General features: G+C 39.4%; 1 protein-coding gene across 11 annotated transcripts in view; it reads left to right on the plus strand.

Annotated features, from left to right (window-relative positions):
• Window positions 1-27,509, plus strand: part of FYN (FYN proto-oncogene, Src family tyrosine kinase) — a 140,081-nt gene that overhangs the window by 26,780 nt on the left and 85,792 nt on the right. For 2 of the 11 annotated variants that reach the window (XM_020805341.3, XM_078385032.1), the window contains exon 1: window positions 18,092-18,164. The exons of 6 other annotated variants lie outside the window; for them this stretch is intronic. The gene's annotated coding sequence lies outside the window, so the exon portion shown is untranslated. Of the gene's footprint in view, window positions 1-14,025; window positions 14,146-14,224; window positions 14,528-18,091; window positions 18,165-27,509 lie in introns of those variants that run through there. 3 more of the 11 variants (XM_078385011.1, XM_020805342.3, XM_072997795.2) reach the window with 3 other exon arrangements.

Below are 27,509 nucleotides of genomic sequence, written 5' to 3' on the forward strand. Positions count from 1 at the left end.
AATGCATATGTGATTCTAGCTAGGAGCACATGCAGCTATGCACGGCTATGGGGGGAAAAGAAAAAACAAAAGGAGAGTAATCAGTGGAGAAAAGCGGGGACAATAATTGGAGTTGAGACAGAGCTTTAAGTGTGCAAACACTAGACAACAATGTATAAACTGAAAGTAATGTGTAATGAGATTAAACAACAGGGTAATCCTAGCAGTAGCAAAAACAAGATACTTTAGCACAACCATTTTTAACGTATATGGCCAGCAAAAATGGCGGGGGAGTTGTATATTATATTAGGCAAGGGAAGATAGAGCCTGGCAGTGTATATGTAATTTAGTCAATGAAGTGAAAGCCTGCTTGTGCAACAAAGAAGGACAGGGTGGAGCAAAAGTCATTATTCAGTTCTGTGTTCCATCAAGAAACAGATGAAGGTAAGCTCAACTATTTTGTCTTGTTGCAAATGACACAATAACTTTGGAATTAGGCATTTTTCTTGGAGAACAATTTCACTCACAGTGGAATAAGAGATGTGCCTATATGTACACATACAGTGGTGCCTCGCTTAACGATGTTAATTGGTTCCATTAAAAATCGTTATATGAAAACATCGTTAAGTGAAACACCATTTCCCATAGGAATGCATTGAAAACTGGTTAATCCGTTCCAATTGGAACAGATTAATGCTTGCAATCATTAGCCCACCTCCTGAACCCTATGCAAACTTAATTTGGTGTTGTTCTGAATCGTCGTTAATTTTTGGTGATTTTTTGTTTTCTCCATTGAAAGCCTTTGAACGGACCATTCAAAGGCTTTCAATGGAGAATTTAAAAAATCACCAAAAATTAACAACGACTCAGAACAACACCAAATTAAGTTTGCATAGGGTTCAGGAGGTGGGCTAACGATTGCAAGCATTTAAAACAGGTTTCTAACAGTTTAAGACACTTTTACAGGAGCGAAAAAGGGACATTGTTAAGTGAAATTCCCCCATAGAGAACATCGTTAAACGATGGGGGAAATTCCTCAAAGAAACCAATCGCTGTGTGAATTCATCGTTGTATGAAGCAATCGTTGTGCAAGGCACCACTGTATATACATTGGGTATATATTTTCTTTAATACTTTAAAAATCCAATTACAATTTCAAGTACAAAAATGTATCTTAAGTTTTTTTTTTTTAAGGCAAGCATTTTCAGAATGCGGTTGGCATATTCATTGGTCTGCATTAAACAAGAATTGTGGCTTTTAGCTCACAAAAAAATTGTGATGGCTGGCATTCACATGAATAGGATCACTTGTTGTCCCCCTCAGCTGAGATGCTAAAGGGTGAATAGTCATGAAAACTGAGTAAGCTTTTCTTCTCCATTTCCTACTGAAGCCAAATAGTTAAGCTGTGGTGGTGGCGGTGGTGGGAAGCTGCCTATACCACAACTGTTGACTGGATAAACAAAAACGTTACAGCAATTCTTTAAGGCTAGCTCTCCTTGGCATCTGTCAAGAGCATTTTAAAAAAAGGTGCACTCTTTCTCTTTTCAAAAATGTTAAACTAGCTGTGGATTAATGTTATGCATGTGGTATGGTAATTAATGTGCAGAAAGTTAATAGATTCAGGTAGGGACAGGAGCTCATTGTTTCCAAACCTCTTCTGTTTTCATCCATCCCCACTTTAGTTTCATAGATAACTCGTGCTCAGTATCATCCACCAGAGCCAGTATCAGGTACTGAGACCACTAGGAACTATGCAGCTGCTATGATTTAAGTGCCCCAGCAGATCCTTTGAGTGCCACCTGGTAGCTAGGTACTGCTAAGGAGCAACAGCCATTGTCAGTAAGCAGAACAGATAGATGAATGCCCCCCCCCAGAGGTTCCATTGCAGAGGAGTCCCAAATCTAGATGTGCTGCCTCCTACCACTTCCAAACAGAGGTTGAGAAAGTTACTTTTTGGACAACAGCTCTAAGAATACCAAAGTCAACATGACTGATAGCCATGTTGTCTGGAGAATTTCAAGAGTAGTAATCCTGAAAAGCTTTGCTTACAAGTGATCCTTTGTACCTACACATTTCATATAGCACCATGTCTCCCCATGCTGTTAAAGTTATAAAAATAATATTAACCCTCCTTAGTTATTAAAATATGTGCTCTGATGTAGTGTAGGAAGTCACAGGACTTCCATGAATATTCCATGAATATTTTACTGGAATCCTGTTGGTCTTCGCATAAGGTTTGCGTAACTTGCAGCAGCTAATTGCAGCTAATTGATAAGGTTTCAGGGTGCATCTCAGTTGCTCAGTAGGGCACATGATCCAGCCTGCAAACTGACACCCTCATCAGTTAGCTGCAGTAGGCTACACAGATCTTGCACAAACGTTGAAACAAGACTGGCCTTTGTCCAGTAATGCAAACTGCAAACAGAAGATCCTGGGATCCAGTAGTACATTGTGGTGACCTGACGTATGGTGGAGAATGGGCTTTTCTCAGTAAGTAGAACATTATCCATTTTGGATTTTTAAAAAAATTCCACAGAAACACTGGAGTGAGAGGGGAGGCCTTCTAAATTTTTGAGTTCCATACAGAAAAATGAAAAATTTTAAAAAGTAGGAATGAAGAACAAAGCCATTTTGATATCCAACAGCACTAGCTAGGAACATGGTCAAGTTAACGGGATCTGGCAATATTATGGAGAGGCTTTATAGGGACAGAACAAAAGTGAATGTAGAGTGAAGGCGTGCTTTGCAACTGTGTCTTCCAGAAGCAAATTGATCCACTGATCTAGACAAGCAGCTGTAGTCTGTGTGAAAACAAATGACCTGAGTCCTTCTCACAACATCTGTCCTTTCCTTGCCTGTAGCCACTCTGGAATAATAAGCAAGTAACAGCATGAACATCTAGATGTCAAATTGAGGCACCAAAACAGCAAAAGGATAGGAAGGAGATGGATGCAGTGTAAAATTCTGGGGAAGGCTAAGCAACAAGAGATCATCAAGTCTTATGCCTTCAGCTACTTGTATGACATAAATATGTCAAAAACCATTTTCCTCAAAGGAAAGATGAGTTTAGTGGAATAGTGAACAAGACTTACAGTATTGGTTGTTGTGGGTTTTTCGGGCTCTTACAGTACTTTTTCTTTAAAATGTTTTGTGACATAGAGGCATACAAAACCACAATTCTTAACTCTTCCTGTAGAAGGCCTTATTTCTACCAGATATATTTTGCAAGAAATTCATATAAGGTTTCCATTCATGTCATGCCTGATGATGTTCCAGTATTGGTAAACATATGTTTTGGCATGTTCATGTGTAATTTTGGCATGGCATTAACATCTGCCAAAACCACTGATCACTGGAATGGTAGGTTTATGTATCGCATAAATAGGTACACTAATATGTGACAAAGTACATAAACAGGAATTTGGGCAGATAAGAATTTACTCCATGGTCCATGTTCTGTATAAATCCAGCCCTAACATATTTAAAGCATTAGTTTTCAGGTCTGGTGTTCTTTGCATACATTGCAATAAAGAAGGTTAAGTTAATGTGCTAATGCTTTTGTTACCCTCCCACCCATCCAATTTGTTTCAAGTATGTAATATGTCTGTCTGTGTGGAATCTGTTCTAGGAGTTTTTCAGCAGAATACAATGAGTTTGGACTAAATGGAAAATGCTGCAACCCATCATAATTTCTGCAATGCTTTGTTCTGTAGTTGTGGAATTAATTGTCTGCACAGTCATGCTTAGCATTGATTGCAAACACTTTGGTTATGTTGAATGAACAAATGAATCATGTATTCAGCTTTTAGACAATCATTTAGGTATTCTGTTCAAATCATCTTCAGGACTGTATTATCTCTGGTTGCCTAGTAATTTTTATACATTATGATTCTCATTCTGGATCTGATTGTTCGGTGATTGTGGGAATTGTGGAGTTGTGTAGTGTAGTGAATACAGTGATGGATTAGAACACAGGAGGCCTGGGTTCAAATATCCCTTTGCCATGGAAACTCACTGCGGGTTAGCAATGGTAAGACCCATCCTTAAATATCTGACATACCTAGAAAACCATAAATTGGTTGCCATAAATTGAATGCAACTGGATGGCACATAACAAGAACAATGAAGGGGACCAGGAATGTCCCTCTCTACCATGTTTGCTATAACTCTTTCTCCCTCCTCTTCAGATGGTCTTGAGAGTTGTTTTTTCTAGATGGGGCAATGTTAGTTACATTTTTATAAATGAATTGATAAAAATTATTCTGCTTTTTAAAGGGAAGTTGCTTAATTACATCTCTGGATATCTACCTGATGGAAGGCTTAAGCTGGTTTATTAGTCACCTTCTTAGGAATTCTGATTATTTCAGGGTTGCTCTGGCTGCAAAAACAAACATGCTTACAGGGGGTTTAAGCCTTGCTTTAACACAATAGATCTCAGTTCTGAGTAAACAAAGGAAGGATAGTGTTGCTAAAATCCCAAATAGTGAATTATTCAAAGTCTTTTTGGGAGAACAGCATTACAGTTAAAATAGATTTTAAAATCTCTTTATCTGTTTTTTTTTCTGAACCTCTTTACCTCATGCCCCTCCTGTTATGCATGCAACAGCCTGCTTGTCTCTACAATTTCCTTGTGGTCCATGGTGAAATTATATGATTACTTCACCATATGCCTCACTTGTAACATAAACCTATGGTGTAACCACAGAACTTGCAGAAATAAATGGAGGCAGAGCATGATTAATGTGGGTTGTGTTGTCAGCTAGATACATGCATTGTGAAGCGATCCCACAATCTTTTTATGCCTGCTAACTTTTTGCAGAAGCCTTCAGACTGCAGATGTACCTGTAAATTGATAGGCACAGTAAGTGACATGATACTTCCACATGGAGTCCAGATATCAGTTAAATGATCAATGTATAAAACAGCAGAGGTTGGATTAGTTTGTGTCAAGAATCCTATTTCCCCATTCCATTCACACAGTGCTCTGTTCCTTTTGTTCTTGTGTCAGCAGCTTCATGAAGGGGTGCAGTGTGAGCCTCCCATGTGCCCTGACAGAGTAGCCATGACACACCCTGGAAACAGCAAAATATGAGTGAGAGGATGACATTTTAACATTTCCCTTTGTCAAGTGCCACGAATCAAACTCTCTACCCATGTCTACTCCCAAGTCCCTTGCCTGTATGGCTTGAGAAGCCTACAACACCCCAAAGATCTTTTCCCATGGTATGTTCACCATTCCTTAATCTAATTGGGACATCATCCTTCTTGTAAAACAGCAAACTGGAGATCATAGAAGTTCTGTGTGTGGAGTGTTAGGCCCTGGTCACACGAGGGAAATGTTTTCTAGTTCTTCCAATACTTTGCATATCTCTTTGGTACTGAATCATGGTCACATGGTTTATTTCCCAGGACAATTGCCCCTAGAACCTTTAGCAGTACCAGTTTATTTCCTCCTGCTTATTGTTGGCTATACCATAGTACCAGTTTATGTTCTGTCTTGCTTCAAGGGGCAATTTAGCCCTTGATTTATATATATTGATTTTGATCACAACGGAACCCCACGTGGGGGGATGAACTTGGACACATGGCAGGGCAGACTCAAGCACAGGGGCATTGAACCCCACTCGGTGAGGTTGAAAATTAGAGGGAACGTTGATTGGGAAGGAGTTTCTTTCTGTTTAGGAAAGTGTCCTCTGTTGCAGTGGCTGTTCCTGCAGAAATGCATTGCACACAATGGACATGGGATATCTGCATGGCAGTGCTGGCGACCACACACACATATACTGTACATACGGTGACATTGGCATACCAACAATTCAATGTATCTTCCCATAGAAATAAAAACAACAACTCTCCAGTAATGTAAAGGTGGCACACACACACACCAGTGATAGACTTTTATGAATGCATCTCTATATTGGGCACAAAAAGGAAATTAATATGTGTGCTGAAGTAATAAAGGCCACCTTCCTGGCTTCAATTCTGAAAAGAAACAGGGCAAGGGGTGCACACAGGTAATCCTGGTCAGGAATGCAACAAAGGTACAAAATAATACAATCCTTCTGACCATGGGGAAATGTTCCACAGTTACGCACTGGCTGGGAAAATGTCTTGATCTTGACTGTGCATCATGTGACGAGAAAAACAACAAACTAAAGAACATTTCCCTCATGTGACCAGGGCCTTACACTCTCCCTGGAGTGAACAGCTAAAAACCCAGTCAATTGCTTTAACTATTGGTTAAACTAATGGTTGCCAAACATCTGGCAAAAGGAGGACATGTCCTCCTTTTTAGCCTCTTTTCCTTTGTCTGGCAGGCAAAGATAAAAACCTTTAAATGTCCAGCTTTTGTATATTTTATGTTATAATTCTGAATGGGAGGGGGAGAGGTGGAAGGACCTCCCTCCCCCTGTCTTTTCCCACCCCCACCTACATACCCCCCATTACCTGTTGCCAGTGCTGGAGCACAGCCCTCGCCCCCTCCCCCCACCGCCACAGCTGCTCAGCTATTCGCCATGCCCGCCCAGCCCATGTCGAGGCCAGAAAGGCAGCGCAAGTGGAGCGCCGCCCACCGAGCCAGGCAGGAGCAAGCAGCACCCAAGTGCATCGATGGGAAGGTGAGCACCTGGACTGTGTCTGTTCAAAGTCCCTTTTGGGGACTCCAAATCCCACACTCCCCAGCCTCGAACGTATGACCCTCGGGGGAGGGGAGGCTGCCTTGTTCTACTTCACCTGGCGCCACTTTCCCCCCTGCCTGCGCCGGAGTGTTGTTTGGGCATCTCGATTAGCAAGGTTGCTTCTGAGCCTGTGCAGAGTACGAGCAGCCAGGGGATTCCGCAGCCAGGCCAGGCTGGGTTCGAGTTTATTTGCTTTGCTCCCAATTGAAAGTACAATTTGAAGAATATTACCTGTGAATAGTTTTATGCATATATGATTGCTAATGAAGATCTTCTGCAAAAAGTCGGCTTCTCCGAGAAATATGTTGTGTAATTAATAAAGATTATAAGGTAATAATTGTACAATTGGCTGTTTAAATATTGTTTGGTATTTTGAAAAAAAGCCTCCATTGAATTTATTTTTATTTTTTAACATGATTGTTTCTTGGTTGGCTCACTAAGAGACATTTATTGGCAGTTATTGTAAGAAAATTGTATTGATTGCGGGTTAAATCCAGAACAATTCAAATTAAACATTCAATACATCCTCCTCTGTCCCCTTTTTTTGTCTTTCTCTGTCCTCCTTTTGGTACCCATGTATCTGGCAACCCTAGCTTTAACTGAGTTTTTAGTATTACTTGTGTTTTCCATTTCTCAGAATGGTATTTCTTTGTTCTTTTTTAATATTTGTTATTGTTTTTAGTTTTAATATTGTCTTTTATTGATGTAAGCAGCCTCTTTATACTCATTGTTCTTAGCTTTAGATATTGTCTTTTGATTATGTAAACCACCATTGTATACTCATTGTTTTTCAGCTTTAAATATTGTCTTTCAATGATGTAAGCCGCCTTGGGCCCTTTCTAAGGAGAAAGGTAGAGTAAAAATATCTTAAATAAATAAACAAACAGGACACTAGTCATTGATCAGAGTTTGTAATACACCAACCAATATGGCCAGCAGCTATGCTGGCTGGGGGATTCTGAGAGTTGTACCCCAAAAAAGCAATTGCACTAACCTTTATAAGATATAAAACATGTTTGATAATGAATTTTTGCTGCTGGCTAGCCTCTCTCTCCTGCAGTCATGTCATTGTACACGGAGCTTTGGGAAGCCGCTAAAATGTGTATCTAAATCTATCATTTCATTTGAAACTAATTTAAAAATAAAGCATGGCACCCAGTACTGGCATGCTGTGCAGAGAAACTGGGAGCTGGAACAAGTAAACTTTGTTCTCTTGCTGGCTAGATCAGTACACCTGCTTGTGTCTTAAAATGGTCTCAATCTTTGCAATTTAGCATTTGTTTTGCGAAATGGATATGTGTGAATGTTAAACTGCTATCAAATGAAAGTTATACTTAACACCAAACCAAAAAGATTGTTGAAGTTTCTGATGTTTCTATAAATATTAAAACCATAGCTTTCTGACTGAAAGAACTTTAAAAAGCTCAAAAAGCTGACCTACTTTGCGCTCTCTCTCCCTCCCTCCCCCACCCCCACCGCCTTATATAAGGATGCATGTGTATGAAAGGACTCTAAATCTGTAATTGTATGGAGGGACTTAAAAATATCCTCAGCGGTTAGAAAGTTGTTAACATGACAGCTGAGTTTATATTACAAATCTATCCCAAGAGCCTGTAATCATACTAGAAGTTACTACAGATCTATAATGCTTTGCTTTTTAACTACATCTTCAGTAGTACAATAAATGTATATAAGTTTTAATTTACCTCAGCAGAAAGTTCAGTGAATTAATTTTCAGAGGAAGAACCTTTAATTCTGTTTTTTTTTAATGTTTGGATTTAGGGTTGTGGGTATTGAGAGGTGATACTGTATTCAGTACCAAAGAGATACTGGGTGTCATGGAATGTGTCACTGGGAGTTTCAGTCGGCCCTTTGTCTTCAGCAGTGGGGGACAGCCTTTGAGTCTTCATCCCATTGTGCATTGCTAAGTGCGACCTGATGCCTACATAATATGCCTCTGGTTTATTTAGTCTGTTACCTCTTTCCTCTGGTTGAATGTAATTGAGGACTTCAAGCTTGCAACACTAGGCATAATTTGAGGATTTTCTACTTCTTCCATCCTCTTAATACAATCAGCTTTGATAAAGAATTGTGGATGTACCGGAACCCTACGTCACGCCTGTCCATCATGAGAAGCTCAAAGGCAGGAGCCTATGAGAGGGCAGGAGGGGCGGAACCAAAAGGACAGTTGAAGAGTTAGACGGTTAGATGGAGAGTTAAGAGAAGAGAGTTGGAGAAAAGAGGTTTGAGACAGGGAATTGAAGTGAGAGAGAGAGAAAGGAGGGATGTTGCTGAGAGAAATAGATAGATAGCCAGAGATAGAGAATTGTTGCAAATAAATATACACTGGTTGAATTGAAAATAAGTAAACAAGAAGTGATCTAATGTGGAACTTAAAATATATTTCAGTGATTGTGATCTAATGAAAATGAACAAAGACCATCTGTGATTTTGAGTTAGTCTTTCATACCCTTTAATAAAATTAATTCTGTTATTGGCAGAAAGTGTGAAAGTAAAGTTCTTTACTGTATGGATAAGAGAAATCCACTGGTGGCAGCGAGAGAGAAAGAAGGAACGTCGCCGGTGTGGACCTGGGTTGAGGGAAACAAATAGGGACATGGGGTGTACGTCACAGTGGAGAACTCAAAGGCTTGAATATTCTTGTGACATTTTTGGTTGGCCCAAATACAGATATTGTCCAACTGTGGATTTTGACATCTATTTCATGTATACTGGGTTTGTATTCCTCCAGAACTAAATTCAGGTTCCATATTTTATTAATTTGAAGAAAATTTTCATTGCTTTACTTTTTTCTAAATCGACTTTTTAGAGCATTATTCTCATATGAGACTTGATTAACTGAAATTTAGGAGAAAATAGAATACATTTTATATCATGAGAAAGCATAATTTCAAATTGGACAGGCACGTAAAATGGAAAATGGTTGTGGGTGCTCCTATATTGTGGTTTTCCAGATGGGAAGGCATGCAATTATGCACCTTTTCTACCCCTCCAAATTTTTTTTCAGTGTTTCCTTCAACATTCATTGACTTTGGAACATGGACAGCTATAGGGAGGTGCAGATTTCCTGATGTTTTTTGTCTTCCTTTTTCTCTTTCTCTCTTTTAATCTTTTGTCTGCCTTTATAACTTTCTTCTCTTTGAGGACAAGCTTCTAACTACCTCGTTACAGAGCTGGATGAAATAAACAAGCTTTCTGAAAGAATCACCAAGATTTTATTCTGGGAAGAACCCCCCCTACATAGTACATCACACTAATTGGCTGATGTATACTGTAAATCAAAGAAATAAAATAAGTAAATAATAAATAAATACATTGCAAAGTACTTCCAAGGAGGAAGGGTGCCTCCTGTTATCTCAGCCTTGAGTTCATTTAAAAAATACAACAACCAGGAGGCAGAAGAGTTTGCTGTTACTGACACTATTTTCATTTAGGTGAAATACAAAGCTTCATATCCTGTCATACGTAATTTCACCTATCACAGCTGAAATTATCTTGATACAGTAAGGCTTATTTCATGCCATAGTTAAGGAAGTTTAACTGTGGCTTAGCATTGACTCCATTCAGATGGTCCATCCAAGCCCTATAAAAGATGATTTGTGAAGACAATAAGTGTTGGGAGCCAGGTATACTTCCGTACCTTTGATGTGGTGCAAGAACTGCATCAAAAATTATAGAGTGACTCAGAAGAGCCCTGGAATAACTGGGAAGAACGTGACTGTATGGGCAAGCTCTTGATTTTAATCTTTGCTTCTTTTTATTTTAGAACTGAAGAGATTGGGAGGAATATTTCTTTTTTTAAAAAACCAATCAGCAACCTTTAAATGTTGAGGAAGTTTACTATTTCTGCATGCTGTTCACCTGTTTTTTTTTGGGGGGGTTGGTTTAAATAAAATGGTACCAACCAGTCAGGAATCACAGCATACTACAGAATAATCAAATTGGCTTCATATGGATATTGCTGAAGAGAAGTAAAGTTGAGTTAAAGTTAGAACAATGCAAATTAGCCAGCTGCATAGCTCAGGTTTCATCTATATCATACATGTGTTTGACCTTCTAGTACCATTGTGGCACACTACATAAAAACCATTATGGTGTGAAATTCAGTAGTGTTCTTGGCACTAGATCACCTTGCAGCCCAGTGACAGTTCAGAGATAGCTACAGGAAGAGAAGGCTGCAATACTACCACTTTCCTCAGAACAAGAATTGTAGAATACTCAGATGCTACATTTTGGAACACAAAGCTAGTGGAGGAAAGAATGGACCAAACCTTTGCTGTTTTATTGCTCACGGTGACCATGATCTCTAAAGGTGGTTCTGAGTGGCTGAGGCCACTGCCATTTTAACTTTAGGGGAAATTCTTGAAAATAGAATGAAAAGAGTTTGGTAAACACATGAATTCGTTTTGCAGCAGACACATGGTCAGCCAACCAAGGAATAAAGGAGCAAAAGATCGTAGCAACCAGCAAGAGGCTAAAAGAGAAATGTGATTTCACTACCCTATAGCACTTTTATGGTTATCATTCAGGCATGAATTGATGCTTGTTGTGCAGTGTAGAGATGAAAATGATATCTTATGCCATTCATGCAAGGGTTGCAAGGAACCATGAAATAAAAGTTGGTAAGGGAGAACCACCACAGACCCTAGTGCAGCGATAGGTGAATAAATTTACTTTCGGGACTAAAAGCTCTCAGAACCTTATAGCCAGCATGGACAATTCGGGGGGGGGGGGAATCCCTATATTCAGTACTCATTCCTGAAATGGTAGGACTATTCTGGACAGCTGATTTCCTCTTAGGAATACTTTGACCAGTGATAATGCAACAGTACACATGGTGCTGCTCTTTTATCAGTCATGCAAGTGAGAGCAGTTTGAGGGTAGAAACTAAGAATTTGAGTAGAGGAAAGAGTGAGAACTATATTTTGCAAAAGTGATGCTTTGCTTAGCTTTCTAAATTGTAACTGATGCATATGATTAGACTCTCTAAGCATTGGTTGGCGTAATACATTTTATATCTGAAAAGGATCTAAGTAAATCCCCACATCTTTTGGTTTCATACCGACAGATGCATTTGAGACATGTTAAAGATTTTGAAACTAGCAATAAGCATTAGAAGTGGTCCCAACATCTGATCCTCATATGTTGTTGGAACTGCAAGCCTCATCATCTTTCATCATTGGTCAGGTTGACTGGGGATGATAGCTTTTATATTCCAGTAACATCTAAGAACCGAAGATTGAGAAATAGTGGATTAAGGAATTGTTTCCAAGTTAAAAGAAAATAGCAACAACAATGAAAACAGCTGAGATAGGCAGAAGTTGTAATCAAGATATCTCGATAATCTTTTAATTTTTTTTATTCAGGAAAATGATAGGTTTCCTCCATCTGTTTCACCATAATATTTTTATATACACTGTGGCCTTTTAAAAAAGTAAAGTGTGGATAAAATATAATGCCCGGGTGTATTGGGTGCAATGGAGAGTAGTCTGATGAAGTTATCCAGTGGCCATAAAAGAAAGAGAACAAGTGTGGCATAGTGGATGGAGTGGCAGACTGGGACTCAGGAAACCTGGGTTCAATTGGGGAGATGGTAGGGGTAAAACCACTCCTTAAGTATACTGCATACCTCAGAAAACCATTTAGTCTCCGCATACGTCACATGCAACTTGATATCACTGTACCTACCATGCACACACATTAAAAGAAAGGCATCCAAAACATACTGTAGCTAGAATAATATTGGTCACTCAAATTAAAATTCCTGTTACTTGTAAATTGGCATGTGGTGTTTGGCATACTTTCAAAGAGATAAGGAAGAATGCCTGTGCCAATGAATTCAGTGAATTCATTGGCACATATACATGACTGGAATAACACAAACCCCCAATCTAACTGGGAACCCAGCTGCAGTGCCAGAAAGTATTAACAGCGTTTTCTTAATTATATCTTACAATTTTTCTGCAACTAAAAAAAGATGGTGCCTGTTTTTTTGCCATTGTTCTGTTAATATTGCATGAGAGGTGTTGCCATTTAGATTTCAGGAACATGATGTGATGAGAGTAATGGAAGCTGCCTATGTATTTTGTTGTGCTTGAAAGGAAAGACTTTGTACGTCTTGTGGAGCAATAGAAATTGCATAACTGCAGCATATAATTTTGCTACAAGATCACAGAGATACTGTGTATGGAAAAGTATTTATTTGCTGCTTTTTATGCAAACACATATTTAAAAAAACACATATAAAAATCTCACAACGGAACAAAAAGTCGCAAATGCACATACAGATTGTCTCTCTTCCATGTGTACAGTAATTCCCTCCATTCCATTTCTTTTATTCAGCTGTTGTTAGCGGTCTCCTGTGCCTGCCTAACTTTTCATCCCTTTTTGATGAGAAATGCACAGCCTGCTGCAGAGCTGGGAAAAGAATAAACTGAGCAGCGTACGCAGAGGTGGTGCAACATAGCTCGCTTAGAGAGCTGTGTTCAGTGGTCTTGGGGAAGACTACTTACATTTTAGAGAACAGCACCCACTGAGCTCTGAATAGTCTTGAGACAGCAGGATTGCCCTTGGGAAGCCACATGGCAGGGATGGGAGATATGTGAGCTGTTCACATGATCCGACACAGTTCACGATTTTGGTTATGAATGATGGAGAGCCACATAGTCTCCAGCATAATACTGTATTACTGTATAGCAACAACTAGAGTGAAGTTAGGAGCAGAACACAGGATACTCTGAACTGCCAGTGTGAGACTACAGAAATAAACATGAGAATGAATGACATAGGTTAGAGTTTATTTATCTTGGTTTATTGGACCTATCATTTCTTTCTATAAACTGCAATACAGGATAAAATAATTAAGCTTTCAAGGAGAAACTTGTAAAAAATCAAGTATCTAAAAGAAAACAAAGGAAAAACACATCCATTGGCCAGCATCCTTATAGAAAATGCACAAAAATATCTGAACTTGATAACAAGAAATTCAGATTTTGGATTGGAACCAAATAGGAAACTGAAATTTTGCTGAACTTGATGCTTGTGAAGTATTTGGACTCATCTTGCTGATCTCCAAATTTGGGGGTGGGGGTGGCTTGGGTTAAGGTTATACATTTGCTACTGTGTATTTTTCTGGGAAATAACTTCTATAATTCTTGTGTGTTCCAAAATGTTATGGCCTTCTGGAGCAGAGAGTTAAGTAGCCCTTCACACTGAGATTAGCTAAATACTTGTGAATGTGTAGCTGGCTACCCTTTTCCCCTTCAGATTCCAGTGTGCTTGTTGTCTTATAGGCTATTTGATTATGCACTTGTTTAGAAGATCTTGCCAGACTTCTAATGTCAAAGCAAAGTAGAACAAAGCTGACATTTGAAGCACATGGTGGCATTTTCTCTCCTTCTGTGGTGTGGTAGAGGAATTTTTTGCTCAGAGAAGAAATCAGTTTATCTGAAATGGTTTATTGTGGGAGGTAAAAACAGCCATGTTTTACAATATGGGTTATTTTTAAACACAGATAATCTTTTTAAAAGACTTGCTCAAATCAGTCATTTTCTTATAATTAATCCTTTTTAAAGCTAGACTTATTTTTTACTCCGTATTTGCACCTGCATTCTGTTCTCTTTTCAGAGCTTTCTGTTTTACTTTGTGCAGTTAGGAATTCTACTAAACCTCTCACTTATATAAAACGTTTTGCTGGAGCCTATGTGGCTTAATATAAATCGCTCTGTGTTCTCTTTGCTGGTGTCGCCGGCTTTATTCCCCGCTGGGACTCTATACTTCAGAAATTGCTTTCTCATCCTTGTGTTTAACAACTTGACTGGTATCCATATTAAAGAAGGAACTCCATGTGGGTGAGTAAACAGGCAGCCACAGTACAGTACCTGCTTTCTTTGTGATTTTAACCTGATCATTGCTAGTCTCGTCTAAGCTGTGTTGTACATGTGTATGTAGTTTTATTGTTGAAATTGGGGCAGTGTCTCTAAACGTTAGAAGGAGTACATAAACCTGCAGGGAAAGATAGTGTGTTTTGTTGGCTGTTCCACAATGTATGGATTCATAATTTTTAAAAAGCATTTCATGCTGTGTGGATTCCTGAAGCTTCACTGCAGAGAACAAGGTATTAGTCTATGGCCACTCACAGCTGCCCAGGAAGTCTGGCACATGACGGATAAAACAGCTGTGGCTTTCTTTAATCTCTTCCCTTTGGCTGTATTTATAGTAGAAATGGGTAACAAACTACTCGGTGGCAGACTCAGTGAATTCTGTGCTAGATGAGGCATTTAGTCTTGCAGTCGTAGGTGTAGCCTTTCACATTACATGGCCTCTGCTGCCTTGGCTCGTAAGTGCTTTATCTCCAAATGCAGCTAAAGTTAATCCTTTGGTCATCCCTGGGATAGTTTGTATCAGAATCCAATTCTAAGTGTGGATGATTGAAAGTTCTATACTGTTTAGATAAAACGGCAGTGGAACTGCACATGTATATGGAGAGACAAAGCAAAAGCAGATTTAGGAACATAGGAAGCTACCTTACACTGAATCATACCATTGGTTAATTTAACCCAGTATTTGCAACAGTACTGTATTCGCAAAGGCTTTCACGGCCGGGATCTAATGGTTGTTGTGGGTTTTTCGGGCTCTTTGACTGTGTTATGAAGGTTGTTCTTCCTAACGTTTCGCCAAGTCTCTGTGGCCGGCGTCTTCAGAGGACAGCACTCTGTGCTCTGGTGTAGTTTGCTTGGGAGTGGAGTATTTATGGCTGTGAGATAGGCTTGGTGATTAGTGTGTGTCTTTTTCACAACAATACACCCACAACAAGACACACTAATCACCCATCTCCTGAATAGGACAAAAGCCTATCTCTCAAAGAGCCCGAAAAACCCACAACAATCATTTGCAACAGTGATTGTCTGCAGTTCTGAAGGATTTCAGACAGGAATTTTCCTATTGAGACCTTGTGATGCCAGGGATTGACTGGAAATGTTAGGAGTCCAAAGCAAATGCCTTGCCACTGAGCCACAGCCCCTGCTAGATAGATAGCAGAAATTCTACAGTGCTGTAGGTACTGAAAAATTCTACTACAATGTAATGAATTGGCATTGACCTTATGAAAATGGCAGCAAGGATTCAGATAATAGGAGAACAGTTGGAGTTGGTGTTCATAGTGGATATCAGAGGTTACGTACAGATTCACGGCAGAACCATCAGAAGACTCCAACTACTTTGCTGCATTAGCTATAACATTTCCTATCTTCAAGACAGTGATCTTCCTCTTCCACGATGGTGTATGGATTACAGGCCCCATATAGAATTTCTTGCAGTGCTCGCAGTGCTTTTTCTTTTTATATTTAGGGCAATGTGTATATTTAGTTGGAAATGTGCCAGGACAAATTCTAACAACAAGACCCCACCCTTCTTATGGTAATTTTCAGACATCTATTTGTTCAGACCTCCAGAGTGCCTGTCCCCTAATATAGTTGTGGGAGGAAAAGCTATTTTCCATTGGAAGAAAGTAAAGATTCCTTCAGTTTGAATTTGGTTATCAAAGTTAAACTTGATCTCCTGTATCATTCTGTTCATTGGTTGATTTTATGTGGTTTTAATAAACAAAACACTTTAGAAAGGCAAGATAGTTATTTGCTAGTGCTATTATTTCAGTTTACTGTATACTGCAGAGAGGAGTCACATTGCACAGAAAAGTGGGTGTTACACAGAAAGCCTAAGCGTGTTTTTAAGGTACTTCTAGTGCCAGGAAATGCCAAAGGATATCTAGACACATGAAAATATTTCCAGGTGCTTTAAAGCAGTGGTTCTTAACGTGGGCAATAATGCCCCCCAGGGGGCGATTTCATTTTTCAGGGGGGCGGTAGAACGAAAAGGGGCGGTGTGGGGGTGCTGGAGCAGAAGGGGGGCGGTAGGGGGGCGCTGGAGCAAGCCAAACCTGTTAAGATGACTGCAGCCTTTTTACAGTGTGCATGAATATATATTTTTCTCCAATTTTAATTTAGTTTCAGAGTTTTCATCTTGAATTTTTTAGTTCCTGCATTGTGGTTTGTTTTTATGCGCTTTTTATATTTCTTTTTGCATCTTAAAATTCGCTTGCAACTAAATCATTAAATGTTACTTTTTGGGGGCATTTCATTTTCTTGGAATTGAATTTTGTTTTCAGGGGTCATTGGATTTAAGTGTAATAAATAAATAAATAAATAAATAAATAAATAAATAAATAAATAAATAAATAAATAAATATCGCCGCGGGGAGGGGGGCGATGATAACTTCCTCAATGGCTCAAGGGGGCGTTTCTTTCAAAAAGGTTAAGAAACACTGCTTTAAAGAAATAAAATCACTGGTAAGATTTTATTTTGTCTGTTAGGAACCCAATAGCAACTAAATGCTACTGATTCAACATTGAAATGATATTTTGTAAAAATAAACCAAAATAAACCCCTGGTAAATTTGATGAATTAGATTCAGAGAGCTAATTGCATTTTACTATGCAATCCCATAGATGTCTAGATGGAAGCAAACCCCACTGAGTTCCCAATAAATTGCATAGCCTTGTGGCCAGAAAGTGTAATCTTTCTGAGGCTATATTTCTCTTCTTTCCATTGATCTCTGGATTACGAATAGGATTGCTATGAAAAATGTGAGATTTAAAGAGCTGACACTCACAGTTGCTGGCTCTGTTACTTTTTTGAGAGTGCATGGAGGAGAAGGAGGAGGATCTTCAAGCGTAATGTTGGTGTAAGTTTCCTGTAGGGAATATGGCTATTGAGAATCCACTTTGCAGAACATTTGCTTCATGTCATTGTACTGAACTGCAGGGTAAATACTAGACCTTCCCAAGGGTTCCCTTTCTATGAAACAAGGTCTGAACAAAATTGCACTGACAAAAGGAAGGTTTTTCTTTATGCCTGTTCCCTGTAACTTCATTTCTAATATATGGAAGAAAAACAGAGCAGAATCAAAACCTCCACATTTGTGTTTGTCCATGCAAACATATACAGTACTTTCACATTTGCAGAAGTTATACTGTTTTATGAGGCTACACTGGAAGCATTGAATTTTCAAATATTGCGTTGTTGTTTAAGTGTATCATGCACAGTTCCAAGTTCTCATATACAAAGGAGGATACATTGGAGAAACCTCAGGGTTTGTTTATCTGCACAAATATTGTAAATGTTCTTTCATGCGCACAAAATACTGTTCAGTGCTGTGTTTCAAGTAAGCCTAAAATGGACTGGGCAACTCAGTGTGGAATTGAATTTAAAAGTCCATACGTGGCTCCTTGGGATGAGAGAATGTTGTCATTTCTAGCAAGCATGCATGCTATGAGCCAGCAACATTTGCATGATGACAAAGCACTCATGCAAATCACAGCCTTTCTTGAATTGAGGCTGATGAAAAACATCATACGAGTTAGAAGGTAAGAAGCAAGCTACAGTGGAGGTGAACTAAGTGAATTGTCTTTGGATCCAAATGTGAACTTGGTAGGTACAGTGTTGTTTCTAATGCTCACTGTAACTGTTGGTAGATTGCTGTGTAACTCTTAGGTTGTTTTTTTAAGAGGTTTGTGCTATAATATTTAAATGATTAGAGCAAATGTATATTGTTTAAACGGTTGGGTATTTTGGATACACAACCCAGACTACTTACTATTCCACTTTTAGGTTTCCAAAGCACTCTTCCTGCTAAAAGAACTGTGGGCCACGGCCAGATTTGACTAAGGAACAGATGACTAGAGACTTATCGTATTTTTTGCATCATAAGATGCACTTTTTCACCAAAAAATGTGGGGGGGGGAGTGTGGGCGTCTTATGGAGCGAATACTGTCCCCCCCCCACGCCACCATCGCTGGCTTCAGAGGCCTCAGAAGGCCTCAGAAGGCCCCATGGGGGTTCCCGCAGATCACCATCGCTGGCTTCTGAGGCCTCTGGAGGCTTCAGAAGGCCCCGTGGGGGGCCCCCACCACCACCATCGCTGGCTTCTGAGGACCTCCGGGTGGCTTTGGACCGGTATGTTTCTATGTTGCTTTGTTTTTTGGTGATTTTTTTTTTTGCAGTCCCAGTGTGGGACTTGCTCTGTTTATTTATTTTTACTTTATTTTTTGGTATTTAAACATTAGGTGCTGCCTTTTACTTTTTAAACAATGTTCTGGGTGGGTTTTGAAGGGTAGGTTTGGCCTGGGGGGTATGTTTCTATGTTACTTTGTTTTTTGGTGATTTTTTTTTTTTTTTTTTTTTTTTTTTTTTTTTTTTTGCAGTCCCAGCATGGGACTTGCTGTGTTTATTGTAGGTTTGGCCTGGGGGGTATGTTTCTATGTTGCTTTGTTTTTTGGTGATTTTTTTTGCAGTCCCAGCGTGGGACTTGCTCTGTTTATTTATTTTAATTTTATTTTAATTTTTGGTATTTAAAAATTAGGTGCGTCTTAATGTCTGGTGCGTCTTATGGAGCAAAAAATACGGTACTTGAGATCTTGTTGGTGCAAAGAAATTCTGGGAGCTATAGTTCAAAAAGTAGTCTTTCCAGAGTCTGATCCAGGATAATTTCATAAATTTGTGTTTGTCGAACATGGTTCTGAAGGCAACCATCCTAAGACAAATAGCCTTTCAAGGCCAGTCTCTATTATTTTCAGTTGTTCCTGGAAATGAGTGTGTGTGTGTGTGTGTGTGTGTGTGTGTGTTTGTAGAAATTGCTTTGAGAACATATATAACTTGTTCTTAGTTGCCAAAGGGTCATATTTGTAAAATAATGTTAACATACCTGAGCTGAAAATAAAGGGTAACATAATAATGATTTGAGCCTGTGTCTAATTCAGCAGCTGGAGCTTCCTAACTGAATTCTAGTGGTTTCAGTGCAACTTCAAAGCTGTGTATAGGTGTGTTTCTACTGTTCTTTCTACTGACAAGAAAAAATTCTTTTTATTCAAGCAGACATTTGGCTTGCTGTATGTTTGCCCTGGTACTCTGGGTGTTTTTATCCATATTTCTAATTTAATTATGTTAACAACTGTGTGACACTTTTTTCTGCTTGTATCTAGTATTTTTGTGATTGTCTATATTTGTCTTTTATAATTCTTTTTCCTATAGTCAGTTGAAAACTCAGGGTTTCCCTTAGGGAATCAATCCATCTCATATTTGGTCTTCCTCTTTTCCTGATACTTTCAACCATTCCCAGCATTATTGTCTTTCCTGACTGAATATCCCATTCCAGTCCATTTTAATTAACTGACACCAAACACTGCAGTGTTTATACATTCAATTTCTTGCTTTAGAGTTTCCATTTACCTTGATCCATCTTTCTTCATTTTCCAGTTGTATGTGTTGTGCAACACCAGACTTTCCTTTCACCTCTTTGCACGTCAGCCACTAGAGGTCCTTTTGGCTATAATCTAGTTGTGTTGTGAGCAACACTGCTAGTCAGACTTGTGCTTTGCTGTTCCGTGGCAGCTGATTGAGTACTTTCTGACCTGGGAGGCTTATTTTCCAGTACTATCTCTTGTTTCATTTTGGATCGTCTTGTTATAGGATTTTCAAAGGAAGAAAATTTCAGCAGTGGTTTACCATTGCCACCTTCTATGCAGTACAGTGGTGCCCCATATAGCGAGGTTAATCCGTTCCGGATTAACCCTCGCTATACGGAATCATCGCTAAACAGGTAGGGGAAAGGTATTGGAACGCATTAAACTTCGTTTAATGCGTTCCAATACCTTCGTTACTTACCCGTTCAGCGAGGATTCCAGGTGCCGGCAGCCATTTTCGCGCCTTCGCTAAGCGAGGGCAGGGCGCGAAAACGGCTGCCGGCAGCCATTTCCGGGCTTCCGGCGGCCATTTTGGAACCGCCGATCAGCTGTTCGGCGGCTCCAAAATGGCCGCCGCAATACCCGATCTTCGCAATGCAGGTTTTCCCCATTGCGAAGATCGGGTATGTTTCCGTATAGCGATCCCGAAAAAGGGATCGCTATACGGAAACATCGCTATACGGTGCACTCGTTAAGCGAGGCACCACTGTACTAACAAAAGTTATCTTGAATGTCACCTTCAACTACTGCTGCTGCCCAATAGTTGCTGCTCCCATCATCACTGGAACTCTTCACTCTCTTCATGAAAGGGGTGTTTCCATTTTAGTCTGCTATCTCAGTTGTGATCCTTGAGTGATCCTGCTAGGAGTCCAGGCTCATCATCATGGAAACTACCCTCCTGACAGCATTCCTCTCAGCTTCATTGGCAGATTCTCAATCTACTTCACCACATTAAGGTGCACATCCAATAAAGGGAAACAAATTATATACTTGGATTTAGGAATAGAAGAATCTGTGTTTGCCCGTTGCACTTCTCTGTAAAAGAAAATTCTTCTATTTTAGATCAGACCCTTGAGTAGCCTTGAAAGAACAAATGATATATATATGGCATTTTCTTTTTTTAAAAAAAGCATGATGCAAGTAAACAGTTGTGCTTTTTTGCATTAGCAAATTTGTTTGTACTGAATTGTTGGTTTACTGGTCATAGAAAATGTGTGAATAAATATTTTTCCCCTATGGATTTATTATTTATCCACATGGAGTAGGACAATACTGAAATACAATTCTGAATATCCATTAGAGTTCTATTTCAGAGTGCTAGGAATAAATACTATATCAGTGTCTGTGTTTCCCCACTCCTCCCACCTTAGAATTCCAGCAAAATTTAGTAGGGTGTAACAGTAGATGGACTCCTATCCAGTCCATCCTAATTTGAAAAACAACTGATAGTACTGTTCAAGTATAAGAATGGTTCTGTGTGTTCTAAACATCAGCACAGTTGTGCTAGGAGCACAGTAAGTTCCTGTGTCCTGAGTATAATTGGTGGTGGGATATATGCAGTGTTCAAGCTCTTGTAATTTGTGTAGTTTCGGGGATTTTTTTAAAAAATTAGAATTTTCAAGTTATGGAATGCAGTTCCTTAAAAAAGGACAAGTCACTAAGTGCAGTTCATGTCTGTGAAAATCACCATGAACAGCTCACTGTTTTATCATAAGTTCATTCATTGAAAGAATCCCATAAATAGAGGGTTTGTTCTCTTCTACAAAATGCTTAGTATGTGCCTGTCACGTAATGCATGTCCATTTCAGTGTGTGCACATGCCTCCTCTGTTCTACCCTAGCACCCTGTGAAGAAAACTATACATTGAAACTAACATGGTTGCTTGTAAAACTGTTAGCTCAGCTGGTTGTTGTGGGTTTTTCGGGCTTCTTGGCCGTGTTCTGAAAGTGGGTCTTCCTAATGTTTCTCCAGTCTTTGTGGCTGGCATCTTCAAACACCAAGAAGCCCGAAAAACCCACAACAACCATTAGATCCCGGCCATGAAAGCCTTCGTGAATACATTGTTAGCTCAGCTGTTTATATGTTTGTAACGTTATAAATGAACAGTTTACACTGAGCTCATTGTAGATGCTTTTTAAAAATGACTGTTCCTGATAAGTCTGCTTGGACAATCAGTTATTTGAGGACAACATCAATCATGGCATTCTCTTTACATTCCATTTGTTTATTAAATAATAAGGAGGCCAGTGGGCCTGCAACAAAATGTAGTGGTTTGGGTTGCTCTTGTTCAGTATTTATGCCAGTCAGCCCGGACTTTGTTCAGGACATTCTATTTTATTCTAGCTTTTTCCTTCACCATCCCACAACAACCAGTCAGTGTGCAATATCTATTGACCATTCTCAGCTTTAATTGGGTTGTTTCAGGTTTTATTGTCCTGTCTCTATTAGTGTTTTTTAAGGTGATTTTGCCCTTCTCCTTTTTCTTTTTACTGGGCATGTTGATCCCTTCCTCCCTCTACCATGGATAGTGCCATCCAAACTGCACTGAAGAATGAGTTTTCTGGTAATACAAAGAAATCTTTGATCTCTTGCATTGAGCAGAGTTCATAGTTTGGAGCAGAAATCCAGTGACCTCTGACTGAAAAAAAAATACTGCTAGGGGCAAAACGGAAATCACTATCTTCAGAAAACTCCAAGATAACATCCTCTGTGTGTCGATTTGTCTAAATATGTTTATAGTGAAACTTCATCTGAAGTACATCAACATTATTTCAAAGAACTTCACAAAACTAATATTTTAACTGATACACAAATGCATACATGCACTCAGTGATTTAAACTAACTGAAGAATATCTTAGGATATTGTATAGAATTAAGTACTGTACATTACTGTCCACAGTTCTATACTTAAATTTAATTGATGTTCATATCTCTTGTTTTGTAATCTATTACGTTCAAAACATAGTTTTATACTGCTAATAATCTGGTGTTTCAGAGTATGGTTCATAAAAGTAACTGTGATTAGCGGTTATAGTACCGTCATCATACCAGATTCACAAATCTAGGGATTTTTTCTTCTTCTAAAAAAGAAAACTATTTGTGACTCATTATCTATGATGAGCCAAGTCTCTGTTTACTAGACAGCGACTACACAATTCCAGAAATCAATAAAACCTCACAGGGCCTTTAGAAGGATCAAAATAGAATATGGCACGAAGAGATAATAGCAAAGTCACACCTCCCTGAGAAGAACATAACATAGTGGGAACCCAACAATGAGAAGGATGCCTCCTGGTGTTTTTTTATAATACAGGGGTGGGTAGTCTCTGGGGTCAGGGATCACAAATACCCCTTTCTGCACATGCTTCTGTGTCTCTACCCCTAGATATTCTTTTCTTTTCCAAAAGGAGAGTATTGAAAAGCCCCCTTGTACCCTCTAGTATCCAACAAAAATTGTTAATGATCTCTAAAATTGGGAAATGTATTGGGATGTTTTCCCCAAACCATGGCATAATTGCTTCCTCCATACCTACTAGAATGCACAAGAAGTCTTTCTGAGGCTCAGGGGTTTGGGGGGGCTGTTTGGGCCCCTGAGTGCCATATGATCGTTGCAGCCCGCATGTTGTCCGTATCTGCTATAATCCCTTTTTCTGATGGGCATGGGTTGCCTGACATTGAGTTGGCCTATGGATCCCTTGACTTCTTCTGGTTATCCTACTACTTCTTACAAGCCTCTGGCCTCTGTGCACCCTAAGGCCCTGCTCCAGAAGGCCCCTGTGCAGCCTAGCATCCTAAAAGACCAGGGAACCTTTTGTAGTAAGCTTTTGGCTTCGTAATGAGAGAGGCAGAACATTCCACATCTGCTGGTGTTATTTGTGGGCACGCATGACATGGGTTCTTGGGTTCTATAGTGAATTTTGGTCTTTCTTGCTTTAAGACAAACATGCCGACATGAAGCTGATCAAACATAAGCATGGATTACTGTAATGTACTCTACGTGAAACTCCTTATGGAAAGTGTCGGGAAACTTCATCAGGTCCAAAACACAGTGGCAAGATTAAAAAGTGGGGCTGGTCACATCCCTCCCTGTTATAGTAGCTCCACTGGCTGCCAATCCATTTCTAAGCAGAATTCAAAGTGTTGGTTCTGTCCTGTAAAGCCCTAAATGGCTTGGGCCCAAGCTTTCTCAAAGACTGCATCTCCCTTTAGGAGCCTGTTTGAGGTTTAAGATTATCAGGAGAAGCCCCACCACCTTGATAGTTGCATTTGGTGGGTACACGAGAGAGGGTTTTCTCTGTTGCTGCTCCCAGACACTGGAAATCCCTTCGACAGGAAGCTAGGCTGGCCCCATCTTTACTGTCTACCGCAAGCAGGCAAAAACCTTTCTCTTCAGCCAAGCTTCCCTTAATGACTTCCTGCTCTGTTTTGTATGTGTCATGGTGTCACTTTTGGGGGGGAGGGTATAGGATTCATTGTGAATATTTGTATACAGTACTCTTGTTAGCTTTAAACACTGCCTTTTAATAATGTGAACCATTATCCTTAAAATGTGAACTATTATCCATAATCCTTAAAAGGCAGATACTTTATCATTGTTCCACTAAAATTAACTGAATTCCTTTTATTTACAAAAAAAGTATCATTTAAGATTATATATATATATTGTTCTCTATCACATTCTGTATTTTTTATTTACCTCAATACCTTGATCCAAATCCCCTTCCCTATGATCTTCCCTTACCTAATGGAAAATGAATAAAAAATTTTAAAAAATAAAGATAGCATTTTAGACCACCTTTTATCCAATTTAATATGCTTTACTATATTTAAAATAAAACATGATGACTTAAGCAGAAAGCATTTTTGGCTGCTCCTGAGTAAGAATTGATTTCTTTAATGAAATTCCTTCATGCTAATAATTCAAATATTTATAGTCCTGGTCTGGAATGTTGCCATTTACCTTGCTGTCTTCAGATGCCCTAAAATAGAGGAGCAAAATACACCACAGCTCAGTTTGGTTCAGCTACTATGGACATTTTATTTAATATATACTTTATTCTTCTGGATGGTTCCCAGCTCTCTGTACATAAACGGTGAGGAAGTGGAGAGAGTTGGTAGTTTTAAATTTCTGGGTACTTGCATCTCAGAGGACCTCTCATGGACTATAAATGCCAACATGCTAATGAAGATGGCACAGAAGCAAAGCGTGTTGCTTACAGAAGAGGCTGTATTTCCTGAGAATGCTCCACAAGTTAAATTTATCGGCAAGTTAAATTATTATTATTATTATTACATACCCGTTTTCCAATCTGACCGGCCACCTTTTTAGCAACTATTACTGTAGTTTCATAAATTGGTGAGTATTCATCCCTGTGATCTTTGCTCTTTTCAGCACTTCCTTTTTCAAATGGGAGATTTCCACTGTATTAGAAAATACTTTATAATAAGAAAATAAAATAGTAATATTAGTGACACCAATTCTGCTCTTAGACTTAGTAAGTGCTAAAATTAATGTATTTCTGTGCATTTAACGTGCATGCATTCACTGCTGTTATAGTACACTTCTCCCTTGAATAACACGGATCCAAGCAGCGGAATTTTGTTTATACAATATTTTTTTTCTATAAATCAATAAATATTCAATAATAGGTGTCCCTGGCCACTGAAACCCCATCAATCCATCAGCAAAAGCATTGAAGTGGTATTCTTGCCTCCAAACGCAACATCTCTAATTCAGTCTCTATATCAGGTGGCCATAAAGACCTTTACACATGATACTGTATGGAAAGACTTGTCAACACTGTGTAAGCAAAACTCAATAAAGAGAATTGTTCTTCTACATGCCTCTGTGAATTCACACAACTGGGTATAAACTGCGCTTGCGCTGGATCCTCGCAATATTCTAGAGCTTAAAAAGGAAAGAAACATTAGTAGTACTGTACATTGTCTCTTAATGCGCATGCGCCACCCGCCCAAAGCCTCAGTTCCTTTTAGCTGCTGTCATGTTTGGAACCTCCTTGCTAGAGCTAATCTCTCTCATTCGGATTTCGATTTTTGGCTATGGCTTTATTACGGATTATCTTGACTTTGTCTTTGTCTTTTGGACTGTTGTATGTTGTTCCCTGGTTTGTCTCGGATAATTTAAAGTTTCCCGCCGTTTCTACATGGACTACTTATTTTATAATTCTCTCTGCTTGACTCGGACTAGCGTTGAAGTGGTCTTCTTGCCTCCAAATGCAACATCTCTAATTCAGTCTCTAGATCAGGAGGCCATAAAGACCTTTACACATACTACTGTAGGGAAAGACTTGTCAACACTGTGCAAGCAAAACTCAATAAAGAGAATTGCACTCTCCCTCTCCCTCCCTCCCTCTCTCTCTCTCTCTGAATCAATTGTTTATGCTTTGTAGTTAAGTTTTGGGGGCATGAGAGTTATAAAGTACCTGGATTTTGATCTACATGGGGGCGTGGCACAAATAACAACATAAGTGTGTACTCCATCTGTCTTCGGGATGCATGCTGCCAGTATTACTAAAAACAGCAGCAGGAAGAGCAACAATCATTCAGCATTTGTAGATTGCTTCTTCCCATAATACATTAAGTGTAGTGTGGTCTGTTTTCACTCTTTGTCCAGATAACAGAGTTGTCCAGTAGTAGCATGGCCATAATTATAATGCCAGCTTACCTATGGCAGATTCATCTTTTGCTAGATTATTTATCATTCAGTTCCTATTTACCATTCAGTCCATACCCTAATATATGCACAAGCATGGTTAGTAGGACACTGCCCTCTCAGTAACCTGCCAGCAACCGTCTTGTGTATCTGCTGTTCTCCAAACAGCTTCAAGGACTATGGCCTGTGTTCATTAAAGGTTTGTGGCCTGCTGAGTTTTTCCACAGCATTCATGCACTTGCCCTTTTGTGTACCTCCCAAATTACGAAAGCTTTCCTTTCTGTGAATCATAAAACATTTCTGGCTGTGGGCCAGTTCAAGAGGGCTGAAAGTAGTATGAAAGAAGTATCATTTCCCATGGAATTCAGTCACATCCCTTTGTCCCCTCACAATTTTTTGAAACACCAAACACTACCCTCCCCTGAATTTTTCTCAGAGACAATGGTGGGATTAGTCTGCATGCCACAGGCTGAAATGCCTCTCCCATACCAGTTTCAGTACAGATGGACTCCCAGCCCATAATCAGCCTGCAACCTCTGCTGCTTTAACAGTATGAAACCTAGAAGAAATAGCTGTAGGCTTGTGAGAAGCCAAATATAACAGCAAAAGCTGATCTGTCTTATACAGGAAGGAGAAAACCATCAGCACAAAGAATAATTATGTTTCTGTTCAGGCAGGCTGTCTGCTTACAGTGAGGGATTCCTCACTGAACAATGAAGAGGCAAGAATGAATTCCCACAATCCTTATGTATAGGAATAGCCTGTTTCATGCTGGAAAAGTTGCTCTAAAGATATTTATACTTTCTGCTAGTAAGCCCAAAGCAACTCCACCTTTCTGTCCCACGTAATAACTAGGGGCT

Source organism: Pogona vitticeps, chromosome 1, assembly GCF_051106095.1.
Source record: "Pogona vitticeps strain Pit_001003342236 chromosome 1, PviZW2.1, whole genome shotgun sequence".
Taxonomy (NCBI): Eukaryota; Metazoa; Chordata; class Lepidosauria; order Squamata; family Agamidae; genus Pogona; species Pogona vitticeps.